The 22,953-nt window shown below is 38.9% G+C and overlaps 1 pseudogene; it reads right to left on the bottom strand.

Annotated features, from left to right (window-relative positions):
* LOC138014120 (zinc finger protein 700-like) overlaps positions 1–17,386 on the bottom strand; it is a 34,176-nt pseudogene extending 16,790 nt beyond the window's left edge.
* Positions 17,387–22,953: the final 5,567 nt, after the last annotated feature.

The raw sequence follows: 22,953 nt of genomic DNA, 5'->3' as shown, positions 1-22,953 counted from the left end.
GGACTAACAAGCTCGATTTGAAGGTGGCCGAGCTGCCCCCGATCATTGGCAACTTTGAACGCATTCGCAAGTTCTCCTTTCTTCTTGAATGCGTAAAATGTTTCCCCAACATTCACTTTAAAGGAACATTCGTGGTAGCCTTAACTTAACCACCGTCAAACCGTATAGATAGTTTCACTTGCTTCGCCATCACAAACACGAACAAAAGTCTGGAACAAGTGAAGTCCGGAAACAAGCGTGTTGTGGGAATCCCGGTGGGAATGCAAGGAGTTATCAGAACACGGCAAAACCGTGTGCAATCGAATTACTCTGGACACAAAAATATGCCCGTGATTTATGACGCACGTCCACGCTAGCACACCATTAAGTTGCGTATTTAGTTATTGATTACCTATAAAAATTAATAATAATCAATAGCAATTAAGACGATTTGGATTATTATTGATTACTATTGATTATATTGATTGTAATCAATAATTAATTTTCATTGATTGATATCGCCGGGGATAACCGGAAAGTACACTTGCCAAAGAAATCTTACACATGCAAGGAAAATTGTGCCCCCTCTCCTCTATACTTTGTCCCTTCGAAAAACGGGAGAGGAAAACCACACTACCTCCAAAAAAAAAACCCTTTCGAACAGAGTTGAGAACCAACAAACTCAACTTTCGTAATGGCATTGAGTCTGGGCAACAAACCTGGGCCACATCTATTCTGCCTGCCCAAGTAAGGAGCCCTCGTAATAAACCCCAAACAGAAGGCTCAATCCAGTCACTACTCAAAGCTCAGCTCTTTCATCACAGTACAACACATGATGATCTTTCAGGCAGACTTTTGGTAAAAGATACTAAAGTTCAATGGCTTGTATGCTTTTAAGTCATTCAAAATGCATCTAACAATTCCCTCTAGAGGATAGGCAGCATCCACACTAAATTGATGGTTCACAAGTTAAAAACAAAAGGAATAAGGTAGTCCAATTTAGCTAATCCTTGACTAGTCCATTTTAGTACTCTCTGAACCTGGTCTGCCAGGGTAGTCCATGAACTATGGGTCACTGTAATGTACCTACCCCAGACAAATCGCTTTCAAGTTACCAGCAGCACTTTGAGCATGTTTTAAAGCACTTTTCATCAGTTTCCCCGAGATGTTGGAGGGGGGTGGGGGCTGGGAGGGGAACCTGGGCTGTTGTGAGGGAATACAGAGAGAGGACTGATCAAAGACATTGCTAAAAGTATCAGTCCTTTTCGGAGGGGGGAAGGTGGGCTCTTAGCCTTATGAATATCCCACTTGCATACTAATAATAATAATAATGATAATGATGATGATGATGATGATGATGATGATGCTAATAATAATAATAATAATAATAATAATAATAATAATAATAATAATAATAATAATAATAATAATAATCTTTATTATGCTTTTGTCTGTGTACATTTTTTAAAAAATTATTTTTATTACAGTCTAGTAGGTTTGCAATTTATAATTAATTGCCAACGAGGAACCGAGCGAAAACGAGAGGCTTGCGAGGCGGCCTTAATGCCGGGCGAGGTATTTCAGCAGGCAGAAAAGTTCTCGATCATCCTGTGAAAAGGGTAATGTAAGTGTAAGAAGTGTAATGTAAGGTTCCGTGGAGATTTTCGTAGGGACCAATGAAGATGCGTGTTTTGATGTGATGTCATTAGACAAACTTGCATGAGGCGCGCGACTATTGATGATCTTGTGGTCGGAGGTCACTGAAAACACATTTTTTTCCCATTTCCCTGACCATTCTGTTGTGTACACTTTCTTTGAGTGTTCTTTAATATTTATTTTCGAACCGTCGTGTTCTATATTGAGTGAACGAGCTCAAAACTAAACCGGCGTGCATGCTGTTATCGGCCGCTTTTGTCAATTTCGGCCCTCGGCCCGCGAGTAGAGCAGTGTGTTTTTCGTTTTGTAACGATTGAGTTGTGAACAATTTAATTCATTTTTCAAAGGAAATCTGTTGTCTGCAAGGTACACAATTCAATGATCAAGTTGACTTATGATTCATGGCTGTATCTTGCAAAATAAAGTTCTACAAGTGAAACAACTTTCATGTGCGATAAGAGTTTGATTCCCCGTTACAAGTTTCACACTGAAAAGTCGGAAAACGCTTTGGCGGTTTTTTTAAATGGCACTGACTTTATTCAACTTAATTATTGTATATTCCCGTTAAAATTACGGCCGTTCAGATTTCCAGATTATTGGAAAACACGTTGACATCTACATTATTGTTGGAGATACTGAACGTGTGCAATTTCTATGATTGTATTATTGTTTAACAAGATAAGTTGAGTTGTAGTAGTTTCGAATAAAAAAATTACAACTACTGTTGGGTATTTTGGAACTTTGATACAAATCTGCAAACTTATTTCGTTGGCACTTAGCGATAGCTATTACTAGTTAATAATTATATATAGTAAAAATAATGGGCAAGATAGGAAGCTAAATGAACCAGTTGGTTTTCTTGGTAGCTCCCTGAGGGCTAAAACTTGCATTCATTACTGCGAAGATCGTAGCTTCACTTGAGTAAAGGCCTGGCAAAACGCTCACAACATTTCAACGCAACATCTTGCAACATTGTTGCGACATGTGTTGAACGGGCTGGCCAAACGCACGCAACATTTGGCAGCTTCTGCAGGTACCGGAGCACAAATTACGTAAAACAAAAGAAACAAAAGACAGAAAACAAAACAACTCCAAATAAAGACTAATCCCAAGCGACCAAAAACACAATGCTTTCCGGTACCTGCAGAAAGACACCAACATTTTCAACTTTTTTAACGCAACATGTCAATGTTTACGCGCCCTAGGCCCCCGGAGCGCAACAAGTGAACCTAGCGCGCATGCCCTAGTGCAACAATGTTGCGTGAACGTGGCCAAACGAGTACAACATCATGTAACATCCAAAATGTTGCACGAAAAATTTGACCGCTTTCAAATTTGATACAACATCATCCAACATATCGCAACATATCCAACAGGGTGGCCAAGCGTACGCAACATGTTGCGAGCGTTTGGCCAGGCCTAAATAAGTACGTGGAAGTGAGCAGAAGGTGGATCCATTTAGGACTACCTCTGTGCCACTTGTTTCAAAGTTGCAGATGAACCTCGATATTGCTACAACTGAATGTCTTCTTATCATTTGATGGCCTTTGCTAAAATCACTTTGTGAAGAATTCAGGACAAACAGAGATGTCTTGAATAGTTCCTAAGTTCATTAATATATGCAATGTTTTCATCAACCCCAACAAGTGAAATATAGCCCAAGTGCTTATTTTGATAATAAAATGGGTGACAAATTACTCCTCATTTTGGCGCAAAATTTCAGCATTAATTTATAATTTCACATGTGAAATAACAATGTTGCCATGGCAACTTTTCTTACGCTGCCAAAATAGCATCTTAATGGCAGTAATTTGCCACCCATGATATTAATAATGGTATAAACGTGAAATTAAGGAATCATTTCACTTGCGTTTTGTCCAGAATGAAATAATTTCCTTCAAATTATTTGATTTTGGGCAGAACGCACATGAAATTATTCCCTAATTTCACTCATCACCATTTTGATTATTTTTACAAATATCTGAGATATTGAGTAATTAAGAACTCAGAAAAGTTGAGCATGTTGTGTTTTACAGGCAGCAAATTCACCGTGATGAACGTGTTTCCTCAAAAAATTAAAGTTAAATTTATAGTCTTTGGCTTTGCCAAATTCTAGAGGTTTTGACAAAAATATCCCCCACGACAAGTGCATTATAACACTTGCATAAGATGTGACTGGATCACAAATCTTCGACTCTTGCTTTATTTAATGCTGGGAATGGGTGATACTTCATCTTTGTATATTGCGGTTTAAGCCGTTAACGGTCGCTCTTGCTCTCTTTACGAAGGTTGTCTACCGGCTCAGTTTTTCACATAATCAACAAATAAGTAAAATACTGATGGGTCACTTGATTATAGTTTGACTAAAGACTGTTAGGCTTCTGGTGGCGAATCTTTCGTAAGAAAGAAACTGTCAAGAAGCTTTCAGCGAAGGCCACAGAACATTATTCAGGTTATTCAGCGACTGCAACCAGTCAATCTCGCGATCACGGACAACTTTGATCAAGCTGGATTAAGAAAAGATCGACCTTTTCTTGGCAACAACTTCACTTAACGGGAATGAATCGATAATTTTAAACAAAAGACCCCCTTCCTTATGCTAAAAGTGAAATTAAAATACATGTACTGGATTCTTACCTTCTCACAACAACTGGTTTCTTGGTATCACACCTATCTGGGCGGTTGCTAAGTCAATCAGTAATCGGACTGGACTGCAGATTTAGCTGTCTTGGAATTTGTATTATGCTTCATTCATATTTCGATTTCATGGCCAATGGGAGATGAAGTACTTCAACTACGTAGGTCGACGTCTCCGTTGCATATATTCAAAACATGGAAACCCGGAGAGCCACCCCTAATCTTCAAAAGTTATTCTACCTAAAAGGTTTTTTTTATATTAATGATAACAAGTGTCAACAAGAGTAGGGGGGGGGGGGGGAATATATACTTTTTGCCAAAATAACGGGGCTCTCCCCTAAATCCGCCACTGGAGTCCATGGAGTGATTAAATTTTACCCTAATTCACCTAATCCCCATCAGAGTCATAAGTGTCTATTTTTAGAGCACATTTTCAGGGGAAAATAAACAATATACAAATCGCTTAACTTAATTGTGTATGTACCCAATTCGAAGCCTTTGAAAATAAAACGTTTAGCTAACCTTAGGCCTAAAAACTTTTCTTTAGGCCTAATTAGGCCTAAGGTTAGCTATTCGTGTAACAGTCACGGCAAGTCTATCGCTTTACCTTCCTTTTTAGTGCCAGCGGTTTTCCAGTTAAAATGAAATTTCAACCTGCAACCTGCAAAAAATACCTGCCGCGCAAAATCTGGTTTAAAAAGAAACACTTTTCTGACGTTGATGGTGACAACCTGATACCATAAATCACGAAATGCACTTCCATTCACCCAGTTTTAAATGAAACTTAATTGTTGGTTGTTGAACGTTTTCACGGTGAAATCATTTATTTCACAATTGGGTAAATCAGCACAAAAAAGCAAATGTACAAAAATCCCCAAATCTTCTACTGTAAGATCAAATTTCGGCTCAAAATGAAATGTTTGTTGTTCCAGTTCTTAACTTCTACAACTTGCTAAAGTGAACTGAGGTCAAGACAATGAGAAGGTGTTGAAAGTGAAAAAATATATGAAAATTGTATATTCAGTTTTAGCAAGACATGTTTAAAGCAGGAGTGAAGAGCTCTTGCTCTACAAGAAATAATTCGGCAAATGAAGGAAACTGCTGTTTTGTTTTTAGTTCTTGATTGAGAAAGATTTTCTTCATACCTGCTCACATTTCCTACCAGCCAAACAAAACGCGCATTTTACAAGATATAACCAATCAAAATGTTTACATACTCTCATTTAAACACAGCTATTGACCAATGAGAGTGCGCGTACCCCCCTTGACCGCGAAGAGAAGTGGTTTGATTATTCTCTGCGAGTAAAACTAACGAGAACGCCAGAGGTCTCTTGCAAACATACATGTGTACCATATAATAAAGAGCTTAAAGTGCCACTACGACGAAAATTTTTGGTTTTCTTTTCGAATATTTTCAACGTCAATTAAGTTAATATGTTCAAAATAATACAATGCATTTAAATTTGGAACGATAGAAGCGAGATAAGTCGGGAAATAGCCAGCCAAAAACCGCTAAAAATCTGTCCGCCATTTCTCGAACGGCATTGGAGAAGCCTGCGATTATTTTGTAAGCGGTCTTCACGCAAGATTTGGCTCGTGACGTCATACGCGCATCGCTTTGTGGGCGTTTGACAAAGCGAACAAGTCGATCAAGGAGTAATGTATATAATATCAGCGAAAAGCAACTCGGCGATCTGTCATATCTCATAGACGACATGGGAAATTAGCCGCGTTTATTTTGAGCGTTGCGCATATGACGTCAGACCCCAGGCGATCCAGCGACACCCAACCCTTTTCCTTGCTCACGGTCATTTGCCGTTCGAGCAATGGCGGACAGCGAAAACCGAAAAACTACGTTACAATAATCATACTTTCCGTGGGAATTTTGAGATAAAAATTGGCATGATACCTATTTATAGTACGTCTATTTTTAAAATCTAAAGAAAAAAGGACATGCAAAATTAGCGGCACTTTAATGTTTTTAGATTATGTGAGCTTTCTCATCAAGATCCTCATCAAGCAATAGCATTTAATAGCACTCTTTTCAACTGACGTCACGATTTACGGCCCAAAGCATTATTGGATGTATATACGGACGAAAACAAGACATTCTTGCGATGTTTCTCCGCATTTCAATTCCTTCATGCTTTTTGTAAAATAATTAGGATAGTGGCTTTTTACTACCAAACTGTTGCCATGGACCCCTTCAAATAATCATTTCTCGAGTCCCTTCAACTGAACAGTTACCCTTTTTGCTAAATGTAGCTTATTTAACAATTCTTTGTCTCGTTCGACTCACAACCATATTTGGTAATTTACCTGACCAAAGCAGAAAATGCCTAAAAACTCGGCGAGTTAACAATGTTTTTCACAATTTTTTCACGCAACAGTACGAGAACAGTCTAACACAAAATCTGTAGCATGGATTTCAAAAGTTATTTGTAAAAAAGTGATGAAGTCATAACTTATAAGGCCCTCCTTTAATACGCTTTTCAAAATATCACTTCCATTTTTTGTCCAAATAAAAATTACATGCTACAGTTTATCAAAAATGATGGGAGGGTTCCCATCCAGTGAAGAAACAGCCTCTTTCATTCAATTTCCGGGAGTTTTTACATGTTTCTCACTGAAACGCAAAGACAGGGACTAGTTGCGTATGCACCCTAATCCCTGCGCCGTACGGCCTTCCATGTTGATGACTCCAATGATAATAACGGCAATAATAACAATAAGGATGATAATAATAATCATCATCATCATCATCATCATCATCATCATCATCATCATCATCATCATAATCATCAAAAATATTTACAAATGTATTAAAATTTATCCCATCATAACTTGTTTTCCTTTATACTCTCATTTACGAAATGATAAAAATTCTCATGTAAAAAAAACTAATAAAGTAATTTCAAAGATCCATCCATGCAACCTTTGTGTAGAGCTCTTGACAAAAAAGCTTCCTTAGAAACCACTGATTTTCTGTAGGTAAGTGCTACCACCCTTAACAATAGTTACAGGGCAAAAAAACGTTAAGAATAACCTTAGTTAAGGCTTATTAGTGACCCATTATCCTTCTCAGTTCTATTTACATAGTAATAATGCATACATACCTACTTAACTGACCTCGACTCGTACGGGCGTTGCAGGCAGTCAATGGAACGAAATCAATTAAACATGAGCAACAACTGTTAATCCAGTTACATGTTGCTATTTACAAGTGCAACCGAGAGGTTTAGCTAACGACTACCAGGATCCGAAGGATCTCCGGACCTCAACGCAAGCACCCTAACCCCTGCGCCGTACTGCCTCCATATTGACCTGTTGTTACTGCTTTTACGAGTAATGTTATCATTAGGTCTTGGAATGTGAACAATGACGATGATGATGACGATAATGATAATGATAATAACAGTCATAAGGATCATTGTCATCATCATCATATTTCATAACGTCACAAGCATATTTAGTGCGGCACAAGTTATCTGCTGATAAATTGGGAAAGCTGTACATATAATTCAATTAATTCACAAGAAATATAACCAGATCGAAGCAAATGCTGGTTTTTGATGAGAGCACAGTAATAAATAAAACTCAACCCACATATGAAGGTGAGTGAGGAATCGAGCTTGGGCCACTGCACCAACTCTGATCCCCTCAATAGCAACGTAGTGCGGGACTAATGTTAGAACGTGTTCCTAAGACATTTGGTACAGCTTTGGGTTTAGAACAACAGCATGTGACTCTTACTCTTAATTTGGCTGTACTGGACAGCCCACTTTTAATTGTCAAGAGGAATTGCCCAACAGCTTAGCTCATGCTCTGGTTGACTTTCATGCCCCTCAAAAGCTTGTGTTATTATGTTATCTTCTGGCCTACTTCCAGTATCTTTTGATACTCTTTGATCCTTCTTGCACTTGTGTGAATTTTTCCATGTCTCTTAAGGGAATCTGCTCGGCTAAAACGTTTGCCACATTCTTTGCATTCATACGGCTACTCTCCAGTATGGACTCTTTCGTGTGCCTGTAGAGTTTTTTTTTCTGTATCTGAAACACCTCCAGCACTGTTTGCATTTATAAGGCTTCTCTAAAGTATGGACTCCATTTTCCCTGTGCGTAAGACACCTGCTACACTGGATGCACTCATAAGGCTTTTCTCCGGTATGGATTCTTTCATGTCTAACTGATTGATTAAATGGTTGATTTAAATGTTTTGTAACACTGTTTATATTCATGAGGCTGTTTTCCGGTGCGACGTTGCTCATATCTCCTCATACTTACTTCTCGCTTTTTCTCTTCACTGTGGAGTCTTTCATGTCTCCTTGTCTCCTTTGACTTGCTACTTAACTGAAGGGCTTACCACGGTGCTGGTATTCAGAAAGTCTCTATCCAGTATGGATTCTGACATGTCTCCTTAATACTGTTGCTCCCGTAAAACACTTTCTGTACTCTTAACACTCATAAGACGTTTCTCCGGTATGAATCAGTCTATGTGTTCTTAAAGTTAATAAATAACTAAAACACTTGCCACACTGGTTGCATTTGAGAGGCTTCTGCCCAGTGTCGACTATTTCATGGTTCTTTAAAGTGAACAATCTACTAAGACACTTGCCACACTGTTTGCATTCACAGGGCTTCTCTCCAGTATGCACTCTTCGATGAAAACTTAGACTTTCTGGTTGAGGAAAACACTTCCCACAGTGTTCGCACTGATTAGGCCTTAGTCACACTATGGATCTTTCATGATATTTCCTCAGGTCTCCTGGTCGTCTAAAACACTGGTCACACTGTTTGTTTTTCTCCGCTAGGAATCATTCTATGTCTTCTTAAAATTGCTAAGTAACCAAAGCACTTGCTCCAGTGGTTGCATTTATTGGGCTTTTGCCCTGTGTGGAATTTTCCATGCTCACTAAAACTTTATCTTTGACTAAAGAACTTGTCACAATGTTTACATTGATAAGGCTTGTCTCCAGTATGTACTCTTTGATGCAATCTTAGATGCCCAGCTTGTCTAAAACACCTGCCACAGTGCGCACACTTATATGGGCTTTTTCCAATATGGACTCTTTCATGTCCCCTGAGTTGATAAATTAGCCTGTAGAATATTTCTACTCTGCCAGAAGACGTAACGTTTGTATAAGGGTAATACATGTAACATGAACACAAGAATCCTCAAGCTCTAAACATCGCAGTAATATTTGTTTTAGATAAATTTAAAAGGAAAATCTCCTCTTTTTTCGTCAGTATTGAAGAAAATCATTCCATATTTTACATCCACTCCGCGACGATTGACTGTTTTGATGTAACCTTGAAAATTTCTCATAAAAATTGCCCGCTTCGGCTGATCGAGTGTTACAGGAGTGGATAGAATCAATGTTAGTAAAAAGGTCTATAAGTTTGTAGGTGCAGGTTTGCAATGGATATCATGCATTAGAGTTGATACAGCTTTGTAATAGAGCATCTCCACAGGAAGAATGTTAGCACGTATGAATAAAGGTATAGCATGCTCTTTTTTACTTGCAAATTAAAGTAAATTAAAGCTAATTAAGACGGAATCCACCAGAAGTTCGAGTAACAAGTGGACAAAAGTCTAGTACCAAGATTATAAACATCGTATTGCAAACTTCTGTACGACTGTTTTAAATATCTTCTTTAAAAAAATCATTTCTAGAAACACCATATGTCAAAAACTAATGTTGAACTTCGTAAGAAACACTTGAAAGTGCTGGTGAAATGAAACTAATAATGAAAATTTACTTGTTTGTACAATTTCTCTGAACGTTGAAATTTAATTTTTCTCGTTCGCATGGGAAATTGTTTTTGGTGTTATTTCAGGCAAATATTTATATAATTAGCTTTCAGGAAATGTAAAAAGGACAGTAAAATACTTAAAATTATTCTGGTACCAGATTTTTGTCCACGAAAAGCTGAAATTGCTCGACTTTCTATCGGATTTTGTCTTAAACACTGGGCCCGCTTCTGGATGATTTAAATTTTGCATGTTTAGATTAGCATTAAGTCTGGCCCCAGGCCAGTAGTCCGGAAGAAATGTATCGATGCATTTAAGAGCGATAAATATTGAAAAGAATAGAAGTCGCTACAAAATGTCTGAGTCTTGAGGAGTTTTGAGGGCAATGTAGTCTACATGAAATGTCTAGGAAAGATTATTGTCGATCATTACACCCGCAAAATACTTGACAAAAGATTTACGTTCCAGTTGCTTCATCATTTTGTTCTCATTGTCAAATACTTTAAGATGAATATCGATTTTAGTCTTTCGTAAGGGGCCCCAATAGGATTTTCAGGATCCTGGATTTAGCCTTTTTGGAGGCCGCGATTTTCAGGATCCTGGATTTAGCCTTTTTGGAGCCCGGGATTCGGATTCTAAAAAATCTATGGGACTTGACGCGGGATTCAACGTTATTACGAATCGGGATCCGGGAAATCGTCACTTTGAAGCTCCGAGATCCGGGATTTCTGACGGCGAGAAAATTAAAATAAACTCAACTTTCGCCTTCGGCAACGACGGAAACGACCGGAAATCCACATCACGTACAGTCAACTCTCTGGTAAGCGACCACTCTTGGAGTACGACAAAGTGATCGCTTCTAGGTGGTGGTCGCTTCAGAGAAAAAGCCCAAACTTGACCGATTAACGTGATTACATTTTAAAGATAATTACCTCATACGCTAAAATTAAGCAAATATACAACGTTTTCTGTTTGCGCTGCTGGGATTGGTAAAGGAGCATCGTCACTGCCATCATCACTGTCCGAATCAATCTATATTTCTGTCTTGTTTTTTGTGTGAGTTGCGATAACCTCATCTCGTAGGGTTTCCCTTCAGTCAGGGTGAGCAGGGTCTAAACGGTGATAGGCGTCTGTGTCATCGTCGATAGCAGCATAGGGTACAACGTCAATATTTTTTCTTGGACATCTTCTGTACTAGGGCTTCAAGGTCTAGTAACTCCTCACCGGCAAACGGATCATCGTCATCGTCGTCATCCAAATCCATGGTTCAGGGGTACATACCTACATGTCTGAAACACTAGGGACCTTAAGATCTAAGACGTCGACGGCCGCGAAAACGTCATTTAATACTTGATTGCTAGTTTGAGTTTCTTTAAGTGTTTCGTGATTATTCCAATTTGTTCAACTTCCTCAGACTATCCAAACGATCCAGGAACTGAATTGGGAGGAAGAGTGTTGAAACTAAGAAAGAAAATCAAAGATTTGCCCCTGTTGGCTTGCGTCTTCCTTAGAACTTGAGATTTAGTCATTTCGCGTTGCAGATTGGCAGAGAATGGGAAAGAAATTTACAAATTTTAAAGCGCACGTGCATAGCCATTGGTTTGCTCATTAATGTCTCATTAATTAGACTTCTCTATCTGACTGGCAGAATGCTCTCCGTCAAATTGACTGACGATATGCCGCAGCAACTTCCTTTTGTAATAGACCTTCCACTGCTTGATTATACCCGGACCCACGGGCTGGGTGCGCGAGGTGGTGTTCTTCTGTACAAAGGCTACTTTAATGTTAGAGAACATGTCGGTCAGCGATGGTCTTCTCGAATCAAGTACCGTGACATGAAATATTTTGATGATGATCAATTCAAGCGAACACTAGAGCAGATCCCATGGGAGACAGCGTTTGTGTTCGAAGATATTGATGATGTTGTTTATGCCTGGGAGAAGATGTTTAATTTTGCCCTCGATGATCATTGTTCTTGGCGGGAAAAGCGAATCAAACACACTACTCAGCCCCCCTGGATGATCAATGCAGTTATTAAAAAATTGCACTCTCGTGATCACTTCTTGAAGGTGGCTACGAAATCGGACAATACTTCTGATTGGGCAAATTATCGAGAGGCGAAGAACAAGGCTGTTTCTGCCTTACGTTCAGCAAAGCGTGAGTTTTACAAGAATGCATTCGAAGAAAATCGAAACAACCTAAAGCAACGTAGAATACGATAAAAGCATTGTCAGGATCCGGAAAGATTAAAGGGATTAGTAAGCTTCAGTTGGATGGCAAGGCTGTTGAAAATGCTGCAGAAATTGCGGAGCAGTTTAATTTATATTTTTCCTTAATCGCTGATAATCTGAGATCTGGACTGGGAAACACACCATCAGACTTGTCCACGTTGGTAAACTTTTTTGAGTCTTGCAAAGATCCGGATGTGGTTTTCTCTGTTCCAGACATAACCAATGCTCAGGTGCTTCAGTTTATAAAGGGGATCAGTCCTCATAAGGCTGCAGGTATCGATAAAATGAGCGCCAGGTTTTTGCGTATTGCCGCTCCTATTTTAGCTCCAAGCATAACAAGGCTTATCAACATGTCGTTTTCCACAGGAAAGTTTCCTACTCGTTGGAAAATCGCTAATGTGACTCAACTGTTCAAACAAGGTGCGGCCAGTGATCCTTCTAATTATCGCCCAATTTCTGTGCTACCGGTGGTGTCAAAAGTAATCGAACGTCATATGCACAACTCTCATCTATATGCTTTCTTTATGGATAATAACTTGTTGTATTCTAGACAGTCTGAGCTTCGTAGGATGTACAGTACCGAGACTGCTCTAATCAAGTTAGTTGACGATCTTTTGTTCGGCTTAGATAATAATCATGTATGCGGCATGGTCCTGGTTGATTATCGAAAGGCTTTCGACGTGGTGGACCATAAGCTATTGTTGCACAAGTTGGAAAAGCATGGTATAGTTAACCGGGAGCTTGCCTGGTGTCACTCTTATTTGTTGGATAGGAAGCAAGTGGTCCGTGTAAATAAGAGTGAGTCAAGCGAAGCTTTGATGTTGCATGGAGTCCCTCAGGGCAGTATTTTAGGTCCTTTATTTTTCATCTTGTTTATCAACGATCTGCCCTTGTATACAAGTGCTCAGTTGGACCTTTACGCAGACGATACGACTGTCACCGCTTTTGCGGATGTAAAAAACTTAGCCACCTTAAGTTCATCACTAAATAACTCTGTCTCTGAAATTCAATTATGGGCTTCAGGAAATAAGCTCCCATTAAATGAAGACAAGACTTAAGTACTCACGATCACTGGGAAAAGATGTGTAGCTAACATTAATGGAAGTGACTTAGATGGTATCGTAAACGGAAAACAGCTCAGTAATGTGGACTGTGCTACCTTATTAGGCGTAGAAATTCACAGCAAATTGTCATTTAATAAACATATTGAGAAAGTTTGTAAAAAGTTGGCCTCTAGAATCGCAATACTGCGTAAGATTCGAGCCTGTCTACCTCTTAAACATCGAGTTCAGTTTTGTAATAGCATTATTCGCCCTGTTATGTCGTACGCTAATGTTGTTTGGGCAAATTGTGATAAAGAGTCGGTTTATAGGGTCTTAAGATTGCAAAAACGTGCAGCACGCGTTATTTCTTATGCCGATCGCATGACACCATCAGTTGCTTTGTTTAACAAGCTAGGTTGGATTCCATTTTATGAGCAGCATAAGATAGATAAATGCTTAATAATGTATAAGCGAATTAATGGGCATTTGCCGAATTATCTAAATGAACACTTAATTTTGAATAATGAGCGACACTCCCGCAACACTAGATAGTCAAGCATAAATGCTGTTTGTCTAAATATATAACAGAAACAGAGAGTGGACGCTCTTTCGCTGTTTCGGCAACAAGACTGTGGAATAGTATACCAACTGAAATTAGGAAACTAGGTTCTGTAGCATGTTTTAAAAAGAACATGTTTGCCAAGATTTTTAACGAATAACAATGTTTGCATCATTTCATCATTTGATCGTGGTGGTTCGGCACCAGCAATCAGCTCAAGCAACACGACCCTTCCCGACCCCGATCACCGAGAGACAGGAGAACCCCCCCCCCCTCCCCCACACTAAATGCACCACCACGCAACCCCTCCCAAAGGTTGCACAACATCACTAAGAAACGCAGACTAACGGTCACCGAAGCTCATCTCCTCTTAGCACAAAGCCTCCTGGTGTGCTACAAACCTCCAGATCGGGAAGGCAGATCCGACCGCTGTAGAAATTTAAGGATTTCGAATGCAGCACATTGAAGTACTCGCAAATCAACATTTGAAAAGAAACAATTCGTTTATGGAAAATGAACAATATCTCTTATTGTCGTTCGTGTTGTTTCTCATTTTTTTAATACACAACATTTGGGCGATGAATTAACTGTCTATTCCTCTCCACCCTCACACTGAAAATTTCATTCTTCCGAATATCGTCTGGATACAATAATAAAAGTATTGGCTAACAACAACATTAATGTAACAAACTGGGATGTTACCATAAGTGTAATAAAACGATTTCTGCTGGCTTTTCGTACTCAGACCTTACGTTGCCGTATGTATACATAACATAAACTCCAAAGTGAAATTCGAAAAACACAGATGAGGAGTTAACACAATTAAGAAAACTTCACGAATGCAAAACAAGTTTTAATAATTTCGGTTCACTTAGTATGTAGTGTTGTTATTCCACTAACAAGAGGCAGAGACTGAATGCCATTAGTTGATCCTCGTCAGTAGAAAGACTCAAGGGAGTATTTTCAAGTGAATTGCCCTCCATATTCTGTGCAGCAACTATAAACTCGCAGAAACGCACAAAACTCATTCACAACTCAACTTTGTAAATAATAACAGAAAAAAACAGGTACCAATCAATAACTAAGAACTGCATGCAAAGTTTTGAAGCAGGGGCAAAGAACTTGAAATCTACACTCGAAATTCCCCTCTAACAATCAGTGTGAATGATGCAGGGTTAGAAATGTCCAATGAAAGCTTCAAAGTTGAGGTTAGAGCACCGAGCATTCACGTCCTCCATTTATACATTTCATTGAGATAATTCCATCCTTGATCAATTTGAAATTAGGTTAGAAGTTCTCAAAGGGAAAGCTAGCTACTATACCAATTTAGATCGACGGCTCTTCCAACTTCATATGATTTTGGTAATGTTCAAGAAGAACAAGCTCGCTGCTCAACTCCTCCTGGCAAATCCAACAACTATGCTTTTCATGGTGGTTTAAAGTGCGCTCTTTTATCAACTCACCAGTATGGGTTTTTTCATGTGTTCTCAGAGTTCCTTTCTGTATAAAACACTTGCCACACTGTTTGCACTCATAAGGCTTTTCTCCAGTGTGGATTCTTTCATGTATTTTCAGAGATCCTGATTCACTAAAACACTTGCCACACGTTTTACATTTGTGAGGCTTTTCTCCAGTATGGGTTCTCTCATGTCTTCTCAGAGTTCCTTTCTGTATAAAACACTTGCCACACTGTTTGCACTCATAAGGCTTTCTTCCAGTATGTGTTCTTTCATGAATCCTTAAATTTTCTCCTCGACTGAAACACTTTCCACACTGTTTGCACTCAAGGCTTTTTTCCAGTGTGGATTCGTTGATGTTCTCTTAGAGATCCCGCTCTTCTAAAACACTTGCCACACTGTTTGCACTCATAAGGCTTTTCTCCAGTGTGGATTTGTTGATGTTCTCTTAGAGATCCTGCTCTACTAAAACACTTTCCACACTGTTTGCATTCATAAGGCTTTTCTGCAGTATGGGTTCCCTCATGTCTTCTCAGAGTTCCTTTCTGTATAAAACACTTGCCACACTGTTTGCACTGATAAGGCTTTTCTCCAGTATGAGTTCTTTCATGAATCCTTAACTCTTGTCGCCGACTGAAACATTTGCCACACTGTTTGCATTTATAAGGCTTTTCTCCAGTATGTGTTCTTTCATGAGTCCTTAAATTTTGTCCTTGACTGAAACACTTGCCACACTGTTTGCACTCATAAGGCTTTCTTCCAGTATGTGTTCTTTCATGAATCCTTAAACTTTGTCGTCCATTGAAACACTTTCCACACTGTTTGCACTCATAAGGCTTTTTTCCAGTGTGGATTCGTTGATGTTCTCTTAGAGATCCTGCTGTACTAAAACACTTTCCACACTGTTTGCATTCATAAGGCTTTTCTCCAGTATGTGTTCTTTCATGTCTCCTTAAATCCTCTCCTTGACTTGAACACTTGCCACACTGTTTGCATTTATAAGGCTTTTCTCCAGTATGTGTTTTTTCATGAATCCTTAAATGTTGTCCTTGACTGAAACACTTGCCACACTGTTTGCATTTATAAGGCTTTTCGCCAGTGTGAATCCTTTCATGCCTTTTTAAATGAGCTACACTTCTAAAACACTTGCCACACTGTTTGCATTTATATGGCCTTTTTCCAGTGTGGATTCGTTGATGTTCTCTTAGAGATCCTGCTCTACTAAAACACTTTCCACACTGTTTGCAATCATAGGGTTTTTCTCCAGTATGTGCTCTTTCATGAATCCTTAAATCCTCTCCTTGACTGAAACACTTGCTACATTGTCTGCATTTATAAGGCTTTTCTCCAGTATGTGTTCTTTCGTGAATCTTTAAATTTTGTCCTTGACTGAAACACTTGGCACACTGTTTGCATTTATAAGGTTTTTCGCCAGTGTGAATTATTTCATGCCTTTTTAAATGTCCTACACTTCTAAAACACTTGCCACACTGTTTGCATTCATAAGGCTTTTCTCCAGTATGGGTTCGTTGATGTTCTCTTAGAGATCCTGCTCTACTAAAACACTTTCCACACTGTTTGCAATCATAGGGCTTTTCTCCAGTATGTGTTCTTTCATGTCTCCTTAACTCCTCTCCTTGACTGAAACACTTGCCACATTGTCTGCATTTATAAGGCTTTTCGCCAGTGTGAATTCTTTCATGCCTTTTTAAATGTCCTACTCTTCTAAAACACTTGCCACACTGTTTGCACTCAAAAGGCTTTTCTCCAGTATGTGTCCTTTCATGCGTTCTTAAATTTCCTCCTCCACTAAACCATTTGTCACACTGTTTGCATTTATATGGCCTTTCTCCAGTATGGATTCCACTTGATTTTATATCTTCACTAAAGAACTTTTCATCCCGCTTACATTTCTTAGTCCTCTCTCCTGTATGGTCCCCTAAATTTCTCATGTTATTTTGTCGTTCCTCTCTGCAACTCCTTCTTTCTTTCCCTCGGGAATTCTTGATCCCAGTACAGTTCGTCTTGTGCAAAACAGACCTTGGCATCTTTTGTTGCATCAAAATCTCAGTTCTCACTAAAACAGACGAAAATAAAAAGGAATTTTCAAAACGACATTTGAAACATTTGGCATTTTGTAAGATCATTTGATGGCCATTACCAGAAACCCATAAGGGTTGAAACATGTAACGACCCCTTGTGTGCTGGGAAACAAGCTTCCGAATATTCAATTTGCTAAGTACCATATTTCGAACAACAAGAGCGAGAGGTTTCCAAATATGGTACTTAGCACTGAAACATTAAACCAATCAGTTCGCACTTAATATTCGGAAGGTGTGAACGCGCGTTACATGTTTCAACCCTTATGGGTTTCTGCCATTACTGATAATGTCATTCAGTAGGCAATATAACGGTGGTCACCACCTGCAGTCTAACTGTGCAACCCTGCATGCCTAAGGGAAGGCTACACATTGCTCGACGTATTTTAAGCCCATTTCCTTTCACAGTATTTCAGTGTTCTTTATTTTGTGTTACAACATCTTGGTCAGTAGGTGCTATCCTTGTTTTGCTGTTTACTCTAATTTATGCAGTCCGACATCGTTATCTCATACATGTTTCATATCCAGTTCAAATTCCGTAGTCTAAAGTCCAAAGTCCACATTCCAAGGCCCGACCATAGGCTGAAACGCGATCATAGAATAGTTGTTCACATTTAAAACTGTTGTTAATGGCATTCATTCTTAACAAACCGAGAGAATTATAAAATTATATTATTAGCCTGTTGAGACGTGTTACCGAGTCATACGATGTCCCCCGGTGATATCAATTAATGAAAATCAACAATAATCAATAACAACTAATTGATTGGTATTGGAAATCAATAAAAATCAATGCCTAAAAGTTGAGTGAGTATCGATTTTTATTATCCTCGATTGATATTGATTTTTATTGATAACGAATTTGTTATTTATTTTCAATAAAACGCGCCATATGAACAAGAGAAAATGAGGGGACAGAGAGGGAGGTTCAGGGCGTTGGCCGGGATATGTCATGTCCACGAAAGTTATTTTTAGACGAGCGGAAGTCTTTGTTCTAGCGGAAGTCTGTCTTTCGAGACGTCCGCATGCAGTCTTTCCTCGCTCTCAGGTTCTTAGTGAAAAGAGAAAATGGCGGCGCACGTGGAAGGCTGATGAATATTTATTTTCTTTCAAACATCAGACCTGCATGCGGACGTCTTGGAAGACAGACTTCCGCTCGTCTAAAAATAACTTTCGTGGATATGACATATCCCACGGGCTGGACCGGGAGCCTTCCTCTCTATCCCCTCATTTTCTCTTGATATGAATTAAAAAACCACTCACTAAACTTTATTTGCTATGATTCAAGTTATTGCAAATCAAATGTTTCAAATTTGTAGCAGTTTTACTACAGTTTACTATTAAAAGCTTATTAATTACTAAAAAGTTTTGATGGTCTCGAAATAAGAACATGTTATTAGACTGTTAATTTTTACTTTCTTTAGTCCCCAGGTCAAGGCCGCGCGCAGCTACTTTCAGCGAACACTTGTTGACTAGTTAATCACAAAAAGCGAGATATATATATATTTTTAATTTCAGTTAACAATGATGGAAACCCGGATCTTAAAAGGGCCGTGTTCATCAGCAAATTTTGTCCAACAATAAACTGCAGTACAAGAACCAAATCAAGCCTAGTGTTTTTATAATGATCACAACCTGTGGCTATACTCAGATACTCAGCATTTATAACGTCACTACAAGAAACAGTTTTTATGCCGCCTGAATATAGGCCAAACCTACACAGTAATCTTTTCGTGTAAGGGCCACAGAGGACTAACAAGCTCGATTTGAAGGTGGCCGATCATTGGCAACTTTGAACGCATTCGCAAGTTCTCCTTTCTTCTTGAATGCGTAAAATGTTTCCCCAACATTCACTTTAAAGGAACATTCGTGGTAGCCTTAACTTAACCACCGTCGCACCGTATAGATAGTTCCACTTGCTTCGCCATCACAAACACCAACAAAAGTCTGGAACAAGTCAAGTCCGGAAACAAGCGTGTTGTGGGAATCCCGGTGGGAATGCAAGGAATTATCACAACACGGCAAAAGCGTGTGCAATCGAATTACTCTGGACACAAAAATATGCCCGTGATTTATGACGCACGTCCACGCTACCACACCATTAAGTTGCGTATTCAGTTATTGATTACCTATAAAAATTAATAATAATCAATAGCAATTAAGACGATTTGGATTATTATTGATTACTATTGATTATATTGATTGTAATCCATAATTAATTTTCATTAATTGATATCGCCGGGGATAACCGGATCGTACACTTGCCAAAGAAATCTTACACATACAAGGAAAATTGTGCCCCCTCCCCTCTATACTTTGTCCATTCGAAAAACGGGAGAGGAAAACCACACTACCTCCAAAAAAAACCCTTTGGAACAGAGTTGAGGACCAACAAACTCAACTTTCGTAATGGCATTGAGTCTGGGGAACAAACCTGGGCCACATCCATTCTGCCTGCCCAAGTAAGGAGCCCTCATAATAAACCCCAAACAGAAGGCTCAATCCAGTAACTACTCAAAGTTCAGCTGTTTCATCACAGTACAACACATGATGATCTTTCAGGCACTGTTTTGGTAAAAGATACTAAAGTTCAACGGCTTGTATGCTTTTAAATCATTCAAAATGCATCTAACAATTCCCTCTAGAGGATAGGGAACATCCACACTAAATTGATGGTTCACAAGTTAAAAACAAAAGGTATCAGGTAGTCCAATTTAGCTAATCCTTAACTAGTCCATTTTAGTACTCTCTGAACCTGGTCTGTCAGGGTAGTCCATGAACTACGGGTCACTGTAATGCACCTACCCCAGACAAATCGGTTTCAAGAGCAGCACTTTGAGCATGTTTTAAAGCACTTGTCATCAGTTTCCCCGAGATGTTGAAGGGGGGTGGGGGCTGGAAGGGGACCCTGGGCTGTCGTGGGGGAATACAGAGAAAGGACTGATCAAAGACGTTGCTAAAAGTATCAGCCTTTTTCGGAGGGGGAAAGGTGGGCTCTTAGCCTTATGAATATCCCATTTGCATACTAATAATAATAATAATGATAATGATGATGATGATGATGATGATGATGCTTATAATAATAATAATAATAATAATAATAATAATAATAATAATAATAATAATCTTTATTATGCTTTTGTCGGCGTACATTTTTTTAAAAATTCTTTTTATTACAGTCTAGTAGGTTTGCAATTTATAATTAATTGCCAACGAGGAACCGAGCGAAAACGAGAGGCTTGCAAGGCGGCCTTAATGCCGGGCGAGGTATTTCAGCAGGCAGAAAAGTTCTCGATCATCCTGTGAAAAGGGTAATGTAAGTGTAAGAAGTGTAATGTAAGGTTCCGTGGAGATTTTCGTAGGGACCAATGAAGATGCGTGTTTTGAAGTGATGTCATTAGACAAACTTGCATGAGGCGCGCGACTATTTTTTTCCCATTTCCCTGACCATTCTGTTGTGTACACTTTCTTTGAGTGTTCTTTAATATTTATTTTCGAACCGTCGTGTTCTATATTGAGTGAACGAGCTCAAAACTAAACCGGCGTGCATGCTGTTATCGGCCGCTTTTGTCAATTTCGGCCCTCGGCCCGCGAGTAGAGCAGTGTGTTTTTCGTTTTGTAACGATTGAGTTGTGAACAATTTAATTCATTTTTCAAAGGAAATCTGTTGTCTGCAAGGTACACAATTCAATGATCAAGTTGACTTATGATTCATGGCTGTATCTTGCAAAATAAAGTTCTACAAGTGAAACAACTTTCATGTGCGATAAGAGTTTGATTCCTCGTTACAAGTTTCACACTGAAAACTTAAGTCGGAAAACGCTTTGGCGGTTTTTTTAAATGGCACTGACTTTATTCAACTTAATTATTGTATATTCCCGTTAAAATTACGGCCGTTCAGATTTCCAGATTATTGGAAAACACGTTGACATCTACATTATTGTTGGAGATACTGAACGTGTGCAATTTCTATGATTGTATTATTGTTTAACAAGATAAGTTGAGTTGTAGTAGTTTCGAATAAAAAAATTACAACTACTGTTGGGTATTTTGGAACTTTGATACAAATCTGCAAACTTATTTCGTTGGCACTTAGCGATAGCTATTACTAGTTAATAATTATATATAGTAAAAATAATGGGCAAGATAGGAAGCTAAATGAACCAGTTGGTTTTCTTGGTAGCTCCCTGAGGGCTAAAACTTGCATTCATTACTGCGAAGATCGTAGCTTCACTTGAGTAAAGGCCTAGCAAAACGCTCGCAACATTTCAACGCAACATCTTGCAACATTGTTGCGACATGTGTTGTACGGGCTGGCCAAACGCACGCAACATTTGGCAGTTTCTGCAGGTACCGGAGCACAAATTACGTAAAACAAAAGAAACAAAAGACAGAAAACAAAACAACTCCAAATAAAGACTAATCCCAAGCGACGAAAAACACAATGCTTTCCGTTACCTGCAGAAAGACCCCAAGATTTTCAACTTTTTTAACGCAACATGTCAATGTTTACGCGCCCTTGGCCCCCGGAGCGCAACAAGTGAACCTAGCGCACATGCCCTAGTGCAACAATGTTGCGTGAACGTGGCCAAACGAGTACAACATCATCCAAAATGTTGCACGAAAAATTTGACCGCTTTCAAATTTGATACAACATCATCCAACATATCGCAACATATCCAACAGGGTGGCCAAGCGTACGCAACATGTTGCGAGCGTTTGGCCAGGCCTAAATAAGTACGTGGAAGTGAGCAGAAGGTGGATCCATTTAGGACTACCTCTGTGCCACTTGTTTCAAAGTTGCAGATGAACCTCGATATTGCTACAACTGAATGTCTTCTTATCATTTGATGGCCTTTGCTAAAATCACTTTGTGAAGAATTCAGGACAAACAGAGATGTCTTGAATAGTTCCTAAGTTCATTAATATATGCAATGTTTTCATCAACCCCAACTAGTGAAATATACCAAAGTGCTTATTTTGCTAATAAAATGGGTGACAAATTACTCCTCATTTTGGCGCAAAATTTCAGCATTAATTTATAATTTCACATGTGAAATAACAATGTTGCCATGGCAACTTTTCTTACGGTGCCAAAATGGCATCTCAATGGAAGTAATTTGTCACCCATGATATTAATAATGGTATAAACGTGAAATTAAGGAATGATTTCACTTGAGTTTTGGCCAGAATGAAATAATTTCCCTCAAATTATTTGATTTTGGGCAGAACGCACATGAAATTATTCCCTAATTTCACTCGTCACCATTTTGATTATTTTTACAAATATCTGAGAATTTGCTTAATTGAGTAATTAAGAACTCAGAAAAGTTGAGCATGTTGTGTTTTACAGGCAGCAAATTCACCGTGATGAACGTGTTTCCTCAAAAAATTAAAGTTAAATTTATAGTCTTTGGCTTTGCCAAATTCTAGAGGTTTTGACAAAAATATCCCCCACGACAAGTGCATTATAACACTTGCATAAGATGTGACTGGATCACAAATCTTCGACTGTTGCTTTATTTAATGCTGGGAATGGGT

This window comes from Montipora capricornis, chromosome 1 (assembly GCF_036669925.1).
Source record: "Montipora capricornis isolate CH-2021 chromosome 1, ASM3666992v2, whole genome shotgun sequence".
Taxonomy (NCBI): domain Eukaryota; kingdom Metazoa; phylum Cnidaria; class Anthozoa; order Scleractinia; family Acroporidae; genus Montipora; species Montipora capricornis.
Note: the sequence above shows the minus strand (reverse complement) of the source record. Positions and strands in the feature narration are given on the sequence as shown.